This window comes from Piliocolobus tephrosceles, chromosome 12, assembly GCF_002776525.5.
Source record: "Piliocolobus tephrosceles isolate RC106 chromosome 12, ASM277652v3, whole genome shotgun sequence".
NCBI lineage: Eukaryota > Metazoa > Chordata > Mammalia > Primates > Cercopithecidae > Piliocolobus > Piliocolobus tephrosceles.
The window spans coordinates 96232632-96244380 of record NC_045445.1 but is presented as its reverse complement, the minus strand read 5'-3'; the positions used below and the strand labels follow the sequence as shown (position 1 = coordinate 96244380).

The 11749-nt window shown below is 43.5% G+C and overlaps 1 long non-coding RNA gene across 3 annotated transcripts in view; it reads left to right on the top strand.

Annotated features, from left to right (window-relative positions):
- The window catches only part of LOC111536177, a 106013-nt gene that overhangs the window by 8783 nt on the left and 85481 nt on the right, over positions 1 to 11749 (top strand). For all 3 annotated transcript variants that reach the window (XR_002729665.3, XR_002729663.3, XR_002729664.1), the window contains exon 3: positions 2068 to 2206. This is a non-coding gene — a long non-coding RNA (uncharacterized LOC111536177). The remainder of the gene's footprint in view (positions 1 to 2067; positions 2207 to 11749) is intronic.

Genomic DNA, 11749 nt, shown 5'->3' with positions numbered 1-11749 from the left:
CCTGGGCACGGTGGCTCACGCCTGTAATCCCAGCACTTTGGGAGGCCAAGGTGGGCGGATCACCTGAGGTCAGGAGTTCGAGACCAGCCTGGGCAACACAGTGAAACCCCGTCTCTACTAAAAATACAAAAATTAGTAGGGTTTGGTGGCGCACGCCTGTAGTTCCAGCTACTTGGGAGGCTGAGGCAGGAGAATTGCTTGAACGCAGGAGGTGGAGGTTGCAGTGAGCCGAGATCGTATCACTGCTCTCCATCCTGGGTGAGTTGCAGTGAGCCGAGATCGTACCACTGCACTCCATCCTGGGTGACAGAGCGAGACTCTCTCAAAAAAAAAAAAAAGAAGAAATAAATTACATAATTACAGTTTAACTATCAAAACTAGAAAATTAACATTGGTACATACAGGCATATCACAGGTTCAGTTCCAGACCAACACAATAAAGCAAGTCAGATGAAGTTTTTGGTTTCCCAGTGCATATATAAGTTGTGTTTACACTGTACCATAGTCTATTAAGTGTACAATAGCATTGTATCAAAAAAAGTATTTACTTTAATTTAAAAATACTGTATTGCGGCCGGGCACGGTGGCTCAAGCCTGTAATCCCAGCACTTTGGGAGGCCGAGACGGGCGGATCACGAAGTCAGGAGATCGAGACCATCCTGGCTAACATGGTGAAACCCCATCTCTACTAAAAAATACAAAAAACTAGCCGGGCGACGTGGCGGGCGCCTGTGGTCCCAGCTGCTTGGGAGGCTGAGGCAGGAGAATGGTGCAAACCCAGGAGGTGGAGCTTGCAGTGAGCTGAGACCCGGCCACTGCACTCCAGCCTGGGCAGCAGAGCGAGGCTCCGTCTCAAAAAAAAAAAAAAAAAAAAAAAGTACTGTATTGCTAAAAAATGCTAAAGATCATCCCAGCCTTCAGCAAGTTGTAATTTTTTGCTGGTGGAGGGTCTTACCTCGATGTTGATGGTTGCTGACTGAGCAGGGTGGTGGTTGCTGGTTGGGGTGGCTGTGGCAAATTCTTGAAATAAGGTATCAATGAAGTTTGGCACGTTGGCTCTTCCTTTCACAAAAGGTTTCTCTGTAGCGTGTGATGCTGTTTAATAGCATTTTACCCACAGTAGAACGTCTTTCAAAACTGGAGTCAGTTCTCTCAAACCCTGCTACTACTTTGTTAACTAAGTTTATGTAATATTCTAAATCCTTTGTTGTCATTTCCACAGTGTTCACAGCATCTTCACCAGGAGTAGATTCCATCCCAGGAAATCACTATTTTGCTCATCCATAAGAAGCAACTCCTCATCCACTAACTTTTTTCTTTTCTTTTTCTGAGACAGGATCTTGCTCTGTCACCCAGGCCAGAGTGTAGTGGTGCGATCACAGCTCACTGCAGCCTCGACCTCCCAGGCTCAAGCAGTCCTCCCACCTCAGCCTCCCAAGTAGCTGGGACTATAGGTGCATGCCACCACGCCCAGCCAGTTTTTGAAATTTTGCAAAGGTGGGGTCTTGTTGTGTTGTCCAGGCTAGTCTTGAACTCCTGGCCTCAAGCAGTCCTCCTGCCTCAGCCTCCAGAGTAGTGGGGACCACAGGTATGTGCCACCATGCCCAGCTATTTTTTTTTTCTTTAAATTTTTGTGGAGACGGGGTCTCACTTTGTTGCCCAGGCTCCATTAAAGTTTCATCATGGTCCTGGCACAGTGGCTCATACCTGTAATCCCAGCACTTTGGGAGGCCAAGTCTGGTGAATTGCCTGAGGTCAGGAGTTTGAGACCAGCCTGGCCAGCACGGTGAAACCTTGTCTCTACTAAATATACAAGAAGAATTAGCCAGGCATGGTGGCGGGCACCTGTAGTCCCAGCTATTCAGGAGACTGAGGCAGGAGAATCCCTTGAACCTGGGAGGCAGAGGTTGCAGTGAGCTGAAGTCGCGCCACTGCACTCCAGCCTGGGCAACAGAGCGAGACTCCATCTCAAAAAAAAAGTTTGATCATTAGATGGCAGCAATTCAGTCATTTCTTCGGCCTCCACTTCTAATTCTGATTCTCTTGTTATTTCTACCATCTCTGCAGTTGCTTCCTCTACTGAAGTCTTGAAACCCCTGAAAGTCATCCCTGAGGGTTGGAGTTAACTTCTTCTACACTCCTGTTAATGTTGATATTTTTGACCTCCTCGCATGAATCACAAATGTTCTTAATGGCATCTAGAATGGTGAGTCCTTTCCAGAAGATTTTCAATTTACTTTTCCTGGATCCATCAGAGGAATCACTGTCTATCTATGGTGGCTATAGACTTATGAAATGTATTTCCTAAATAATAAGACCTGAAAGTCACTATTACTCCTTGATCCATGGGCTGCAGGATGGATGTTGTGTTAGCAGGCATGAAAACAGCATGAATCTCCTTGTACATCTCCATCAGAGCTCTTAGGTGATCAGGTGCATTTTCAATGAGCAGTAATATTTTGAATGGAATCTTTTCATCTGAGTAGCGTGTCTCAACAGTGGGTTTAAAATATTTAATAAACTAGGCTATAAACAAATTTGTTATCATCCAGGCTTTGTTGCTCCATTTATAGAGCACAGAGTATATTTAGCATAGTTCTTAAGGATCCTAGGATTTTCAGAATGGTAAAATGAACACTGGCTTCAAGTTAAAAGTCACCAGTTGCATGAGCCTCTAACAAGAGAGTCATCCTGTCTTTTGATGCTTTGAAGCCAGGCATTGACTTCTTTCTAGCTATAAAAGTACTAGATGGCATATTCTCCCCGTATAAGACTGTTTCAGCTACACTGAAAATCTGTTGGCCAGGTGCAATGGCTCGCGCCTGTAATCTCAGCACTTTGGGAGGCTGAGGAGGACGGATCACCTGAGTTTGGCAGTTCGAGACTAGCCTAACCAACATGGAGAAACCCCGCCTCTACTGAAAATACAAAATTAGCTGGGCGTAGTGACACATGCCTATAACCCCAGCTACTTGAGAGGCTGAGGCAGGAGAATCACTTGAACCCAGGAGGCAGAGGTTGCGGTGAGCTGAGATCATGCCATTGCACTCCAGCCTGGGCGACAGAGCAAGACTCCGTCTCAAAAAAAAAAATAAAAAAGAAAGAAAAAAAAAAGGAAAATCTGTTGACCGGGTACGGTGGCTCATGCCTGTAATTCCAGCACTTTGGGAGGTGAAGGTGGGCGGATCATGAGGTCAGGAGTTCGAGACCAGCCTGGCCAACATAGTGAAACCCCGTCTCTACTAAAAATACAAAAATTAGCCAGGCGTGGTGGCGGGCACCTGTAATCCCAGCTACTCAAGAGGTTGAGGCAGGAGAATCAGTTGAAACCCAAAGGCAGAGACTGCAGTGAGCCGAAATCGTGCCACTGCATTCCAGCCTGGGCAACAAGAGCGAAACTCCGTCTCAAAATAAAAGAAAAAGAGAATCTGTTGTTCACCAACTATCTTAGGTAGATTTTTCTAGATAACTTCCTGCAGTTTCTGTATCAGTACTTGCAGCTTCACCTTGCACTTTTATGTTACGGAGATGGCTTCTCTCCTTAAACCTCATGAACCGACTTTTGCTAGCTTCCAACTTTTCTTCGTAGCTTCCTCACCTTTCTCAGCCTTCATAGAATTGAAGAGAGTTAGGGCCTTGCTCTGAATTAGGCTTTGGCTTAAGGAAATGTGGCTGATTTGATTGTCTAGCCAGACCACCCAAACTTTCTCAATATCCATAATAACACGATTTCACTGTCTTATCACCCATGTGTTCACTGGAGTAGCACTTTTTATTTCCTTCAAAAACTTCTCCTTTGCATTCACAACTTGGCTAACTGTTCGGCACAAGAAGCCTAGCCTTCGGCCTCTCTCAGCGTTCAACATGCCTTCCTCACAAAGCTTAATCATTTCTAGCCTTTGATTTAAAGTGAGAGCTATTGAAGGCTGGGCGCAATGGCTCACGGCTGTAATCCCAGCACTTTGGGAAGCTGAGGCGGGAGGATTGTGTGAGCTGAGGAGTTCGAGACCAGCCTGGGCAACATGGCAAGTCACTGTCTCTAAAAAAATAAAAATAAAAAATAAAGTGAGAGACGTTGAGACACTTCCTTTCACTTGAATACTTAGAAGGCATTGTGGGGTTATTAATTGACCTAATTTCAATATTGTTGTGTCTCAGACAGGGAGGCCTGAGGAAAGGGAGAGAGATGGAGGAATAGCCAGTCACTGGAGCAGCCAGAACATACGTATTTGTCAGTTCAGTTTGCCATCTTACATGGGTACAGTTCATGGTGCCCTAAAACAATTACAAATAGTTACACCAAAGATCACTGATCTAGGCAGGGTGCAGTAGCTCACGCCTGTAATCCCAGCACTTTGGGAGGCCGAGGCGAGTGAATTGCTTGACCTCAGGAGTTGAAGACTAGCATAGGCAAGATGGTGAAACTCCATCTCTACAAAAGATACAAAAGTTAAGCTGGGCCCCATGGCGTGTGCTGCTAGTCCCAGCTACTCAGGGAGGCTGAGGCGGGAGAATCGCTTGAGCCCAGGAGGCAAAGCCTGCAGTGAACTGAGATAACGCCACTGCACTCCAGCCTGGGTGACAGGAGTGAGACCCTGTCTCAAAAAAAAAAAAAAATCACTGACCACAGATCACCATAACAGATAAAAGAAAAGGTTTGAAATGTGAAAATTACCAAAAAGTAAGACAGAGACACTAAGTGAGCACATGCTGTTGGAAAAATGGCACTAATAGATTTGCTCAATACAACTTTGCCACAAACCTTCAATTAAGAAAACACACAGTATTTGTGAAGTGCAATAAAGTGCAGCACAATAAAATGAGGTATTGCCTGTACTCTTAACGAAACTACGGGGTTTCTTTAGATTACATCAGTTTTTCACTAGTGCCACTTTTCAAGGATTCAGTTCAGGCTCCCACATTACCTTTAGTTATCATGCCTCCTTAGGCTCTTCCAATATGGAACAGTTCTTGAGTCTTTCTTTGTCTTTTATGATTTTGATCATTTAGAAGACTCCTGGACAGTTATTTCATAGAATTTGGGTTTGTTTCAAGTTTCACTGTGATTATATTCAAGTTATGTAATTCTGGTGAGAATACTGCAAAAGAGAAGTTATGTCTTCAGTGCTTCCTATCAGGAGGCATGTGATGTCATTTTTTCCTGATACTGGTTTTGTTCACTTTGAGTCCTTGTTTAAGGTGTTTGAGGTGGTGTCTGTCAGGTTTTTCCACTATAGTTCCCCTTTTTTCCTTCATAATTAATAAGTGATTTAATATGTTGGGATTATATCAATATCAACAACCCTGTGGTAAATCTCATATCATCAGAATATACCATCAACTACCACTTTATATCATCATATACAGACATACACACATATCTGCCCCCGTCATTACCATTTCTAGATGAGTTTAGCTAAGATCTCACTGTCATTCTCTTTAACACTGGTCCAATCCTAATTCTTGGTGACTTTAATATCTTTGTAGCTGGTCCTTGTAATATTTTCATCTATTAGTTCTGTGATTTGCCACCCTACAATGATCCTGCCTTTTAACCCCACCTCAGCTACCTACTCCAATAGTCTGACCCTTGTTTTTCCTTTGAGACGGAGGCACCAGGTTGGCGTGCAGTAGTGCAATCTCAGCTCACTGCAGCCTCCGCCTCCTGGGTTCAAGTGATTTTCCTGCCTCAGCCTCCAGAGTAGCTGAGATTACAGGTGTCTGCCACCACGGTCAGCTAAATTTTGTGAGACGGCATTTCACCATGTTGGCCAGGCTGGTCTCGAACTCCTGACCTCAAGTGATCTACCCTCCTGGGCCTCCCAAAGTGCTGGGATTACAGGTGTGACCCACTGTGCCAAGCCTGACCCTTGTTTTTGTCAGTACCTGTGACTGCATTGTTTCCATATGCTCAGTTTCAGGCATCCTCTTCTCTAGCCAGTGCCTCCTATTTTTCTAGCTCACACCTACTAGTACTCCAACTCCAGCAATCCCTCAGTCCCACTGGCACTGAACACTTTCACTCCCCTTCACTTCGTCCATGCTCCCATGTCCCTCCTTTAATCAGCTTAGATTCCATGGCCCACCGTTACAGTAATTCCTGGGCGGACAGTCTCACTTCCCTCCCCCTTCTGTCACTTCAGCATACTTACCATCCACTTTACCAGGCACAGCCTCAGCCCTGGTTAAATCCAGCTCTCTACCTGCTCCATTGCATTTCCTCTCCTACCCTCCTAGATGATGATTGTTTCGTACCTTCTCTGCTGAAATCCTCAACATTTCCTCTCCTGTCCTTACACTCAGGCTTCCTACTTGACTGAAAAAATGAAAACCATTGGAATAAAACATCTGCATATTCCCACCACCACATCCAACTACCACATAGCATCTGTATCCACATACTCTGCCTTCTCTCTGTTCTGGATAAGCTGCTCCTACTGTTATCAAAATCCAGTCTGTCTACTTTGGCACTCGATCCCATCCTCTCTCACCTACTTGAGGACATGGTTCCTCCGGTTTTCCCCTCTCTCTGCAAGATCATTCTCATTAGCACACAGACATTCTCTTACTTCATCCATCTTTTCGTTGCAACTTCATTGAGATGCATGTCACATACCATCTAATTCACCTTTTAGTTATTTATTTTTGAGACAGGATCTTACTATATTGCCCAGGCTGGACTTGAACTCCTGGGCTCAAGTGATCCTCTGGCCTCAGCCTCCAGAGTAAAATTCACCCTTTTAAAGGGTACTGTTAAAATAATAATAAATATTATTATAAATAAATAAAAGTATACCGTTCAGTAGTTTTATTTATTTATTTTTATTTTTTGAGACAGACTCTCGCTCTGTCACCCAAGCTGGAGTGCAGTGGTACAATCTCGGCTCACTGCAGCTTCTGTTTGCTGGGTTCAAGTGATTTTCCTGCCTCAGCCTCCCAAGTAACTGGGATTACAGGTGCACACCACTATGACTGGCTAATTTTTGTATTTTTAGTAGAGACGGGGTTTTACCATGTTGGCCAGAGTGGTCTCAAACTCCTGACCTCAAGTGATCCACCCGCCTCGACCTCCCAATCATGATCAATTTTAGAACATTTTCACCCCCACCAAAGACGCTTCATACTCATTAGCAGTCGCTTCCCATTAATCTTCTCCCCAGTCCTAGCCACCCACTAATATACTTTCTGTCTCTATCTAGAGATTTGTCTATTCTAGATATTCCATATAAATGAGATCATACAAGATACTGGTCTTGATGGCTGGCTTCTTTTGCTTAGCATAATGTTTTGAGGTCCATCCATGCTGTTGCATGTATCATTCCTTCCTATTGTCATAATATTCTGTCGTATGGATCTACCTCCACTCCCCAGTTGGTCAGTTCAGTTACTTTCATGTTGGCTAATATGACTAATGTTTCTCTGAATGTGGAGTGGAAATGCTGTCATATGGTGGCTCTATGTTTAACTTTTTTTTTTTTCTTTTTGAGACAGGGTCTCACTCTGTCGCCCAGATTGGAATACAGTGTCCCAATCTTGGCTCACTGCAACCTCCGCCTCCTGGGCTCAAGTGATCCTCCCACTTCAGCCTCCTGAGTGGCTGGGACCATGGGCACATGCCACCACATGTGGCCAATTTTTGGTATTTTTTTGTAGCGATGGGGTTTTGCCACGTTGCCCAGGCTGGTCTTGAACTCCTGGGCTCAAGTGATCTGCCTTCCTCGGCCTCCCAAAGTGCTGGGATTATAGGTATGAGCCGTGGTTCCCTGCCTTATGTTTAACTTTTTGAGGAGCTATCAAACTGTTTGCACAAGTGGCTATGCCATTTTACAGTCCTATCAGCAATGTATGAAGGTTCTAACTTCTCCATATCCTCATCAGCACTTTTCGTTTGTCTTTTTTATTATAGCCATCCTAGTGGGTATGAAACTGGTGTCTCATTATAGTTTTGATTTTCATTTCCCTAATAACTCATGATATTGAATGTCCTTTTATATGCTTGTATATCTTTGGAGAAATGTCTGTTCAAATTCTTAGCCCATTTTTAATTGGATTATGTGTCTTTTTATTATTGAGTTGCAGGACTTCTTTTTTTTGGAGACGGAATCTCACTCTCACCCAGGCTGGAGTGCAGTGGCGTGATCTTGGCTTACTGCAACCTCCGCCTCCTGGGTTCAAGCAGTTCTCCTGCCTCAGCCTCCCTAATAGCTGGGACTACAGGCACACAGTGCCACACCCGGCTAATATTTTTTTTTTTTTTTTTTGTATTTTCGTAGAGATGGGGTTTCACTATGTTGCCCAGACTGGTCTCGAACTCCTGAGCTCAGGCTCAGGCAGTCCGCCTGCCTTGGCCTCCCAAAGTGCTAGGATTACAGGCATGAGCCACCACGTCTGGCCAGGACTTCTTTATGTATTCGGATATAAGTCCTTTGTCAGATAATATGAATTGTAAATATTTTCTCCCATTTTGTGGGTTCTTTTCATTTTATTGATGGTATCTTTTGATATACAGTAGGTTTTAATTTCAGTGATGTCCAGCTTACCTATTTTGTTGTCACTTGGGCATTTGGTGTTATATCCAATAAATCATCCCCTAACTCAGGGTGACGAAGATTTATTCCTATGTTTTCTTCTAGGAATTTTATTGTTTTAGCTCTTACATTTAGGACAGTGATCCATTTTGAGTTATTTTTGTTTCAAGACAGGGTCTCATTCTGTCACCCAGGCTAGAATGCAGTGGCACGATCACAGCTCACTGCAGCCTTGACCTCTTAGGCTCAAGTGATACCCCCACCTCAGCCTCCTGAGTAGCTGACACTACAGGTATGAGCCATCACACACAGCTAATTTTTGTATTTTTTGTAGAGATGAGGTCTCCCTATCTGCCCATGCTGGTCTCGAGCTCCTGGGCTCAAGTGATTCTCTTACCTTAGCCTCCCAAAGTGCTGGGATTACAGACATACCGTACCCAGCCCATTTTGAGTTAATATTTGTGTATAGTGTGAGAGTAGGGGTACAGGTTTATTCTTCTGACATGGATATCTAGTTTTCTCAGCACCTTTTGTTGAAAAATATTCTTTTTACCATTGGATTGTCTTGGCAACCTTGTCAAAAATCAGTTGACCATAGACTGAGTATGGTGACACCCATCTGTAGTCCCAGATACTAGAGGCTGAAGCAGGAGGATCACTTTAGCCCAGGAGTTCAGGGCCAGCCTGGGCAACATAGTGACACCCCATCTCTGAAAAAAATTAAGCATTGACCATAAAACATAAACATAAAGGTTAACTTCCGGACTCTTAATTCTGTTCCATTGATCTGCATGTCTGTCACTATGCTAGACCACACTGTCTTAATTACTGTAGTTGTAGCAAGTTTTGAAATCAAGAAGTGAGAGTCTTCCAACTTTGTTCTTTTTCAAGATTATTTGGGCTATCCTTGCATTTTCATACGAATTTTAGGATCAGCTTTCCAATTTCTTTCTTTTTTTTTTACTTTTACAGATAGGATCTTTCTCTGTTGCCTAGGCTGGAGTGCAATGGTGTGATTATACTTCACTGCAGCCTTGAACTCCTGGGCTCAAGTGATCCTCTTTGCTTTTTTTTTTTTTTTTTTTTTTTTTGTAGAGACAGGGTCTTGCTTTGTAGCTCAGGCTGATACCAAACTCCTGGCTTCAAACAGTCCTCCTGCCTCATCCTCCCAAAGTGCTGGGATTACAGGCATGATCTACCAAACTCAGCAGCTTGTCAATTTCTTTAAAAAACAAAAAACAGCAATAACAGCTGAAATTCTCATAGAGATTATGTTGAATTTATGTATCAACTTGGGGAGTATTGCCATTTAACAATATTGTCTTCTAGTCTGTGAACATGGGATTTATTTAGATCTTTAATTTCTTTCAGGAGTGTTTTATAGTTTTCAGTGTACAAGTCTTACAGTTCCTTTGTTAAATTTATTCCTAGGCATTTTATTCTTTTTGATACTACTTTAAAATGGGATATTTTTTAATTTAAAAAAATTTTTAATCTCCTCATGCTTTTATCTCAGAGTCAGGGGTTTGTTTTTTAGAGACAAGGTCTTGCTCTGTTGCTCAAACTAGAGTGCAGTGGCTCCATCATAGCCCACTGCAGCCTTGAACTCATGGGATTACAGGTGTGAACCACTGTACCTAGCTGGACTTTTTCTTTTTTTCTTTTTTTTTGAGACGGAGTCACTCTGTCGCCCAGGCTGGGGGTGCAGTGGTGTGCTCTCGACTCATTGCAACCTCTGCCTTACGGGTTCAAGTGATTCTCCTGCCTCAGCCTCTGGAGTATCTGGGATTACAGGCACCCACTACTACACCCAGCTAATTTTTTGTATTTTTAGTAGAGATGGGGTTGCACCATGTTGGCCAGGCTGGTCTCACAAACTCCTGATCTCGTGATCTGCCCACCTCGGCCTCCCAAAGTGCTGGGATTACAGGCATGAGCCACTGCGCCCAGCTATTCCTAAGTATTTTACCTTTCTTTCTGTAGCTATTATAAATGGAATTGCTTTCTTGATTTCTTTTTCAGGTAGTTTGTTGTTAGTGTATAGAAATGCTACTGGTTTTTGTATGTTGATTTTGTATCCTGCAACTTTACTGAATTCATTTGTTCTAACGGTTTTCTTTTTCTTTTCTTTTCTTTTTTTTTTTTTTTGAGACAGAGTCTCACTGTATTGCCCAAGCTGGAGTGCAGTGGCATGTTCTCAGCTCACTGCACCCCGTCTCCTGGGTTCAAGCAGTCCTCATGCCTCAGCCTCCCGAGTAGCTGGGACTATAGGCATGTGCCACCATGGGTGGCTAAGTTTTATATTTTAGTAGAGACAGGGTTTCACCATGTTGGCCAGGATAGTCTCGAACTTCTGACCTCAAGCCATCTGCCTGCCTCGGCCTCCCAAAGTGCTGGGATTACAGGCATGAGCCACTGCACCCGGGCTTGCTCTAACAGTTTTTTGGTGGAGTCTTTAGCGTTTTCTGTATTTAAGATTGTGTCATCTGCAAATGGGAACAATTTTACTTCTTCCTGTCCAATTTGGGTGCCTTTTATTTCTTTCTCTTGACTTATTCCTCTGGCTGGAACTTCTAGTATCCTGTAGAATAGAAGTGACAGGAGTTCCTCATCTTAAAGGAAAAGCTTTCAACTTTTCACCATTGAGTATGATGGTAGCTGTGGGTTTGTTATATATAGTATTTATTATGTTGAGGTACATTTCTCCTATATCTAGTTTTTTGAGTTTCTATCATGCAGGGATGTTGAATTTTGCCAAATGCTTTTTCTGCATCTATTGACATATGATTTTTATCCTTCATTCTGCTAATTTGCATGTTTGAACCAACCTTGCATCCTTGTGATAAATCCTACTTGATCATAGTAAATGATCCATTTAACATACTGTTAAATATGGTTTCCAGTACTTTGTTGAGGATTTTTGCTTCTGTGTTCATTAGGGATATTGGCCTGTAATTTTCTTTTCCTCTAGTGTCATTGTCTGGCTTTGGTATTGGGGTAATGCTGGCCTAATAAAGAGAGTTTGGGGTCGGGCGCAGTCGCTCACGCCTGTAATCCCAGCACTTTGGGAGGCCGAGGCGGGTGGATCACAAGGTCAGGAGTTTGAGACCAGCCTGACCAACATGGTGAAACCTCGTCTCTACTAAAAATACAAAAATTAGCTAGGCGTGGTGGCATGTGCCTGTAATCCCAGCTACTCAGGAGGCTGAGGCAGGAGAATC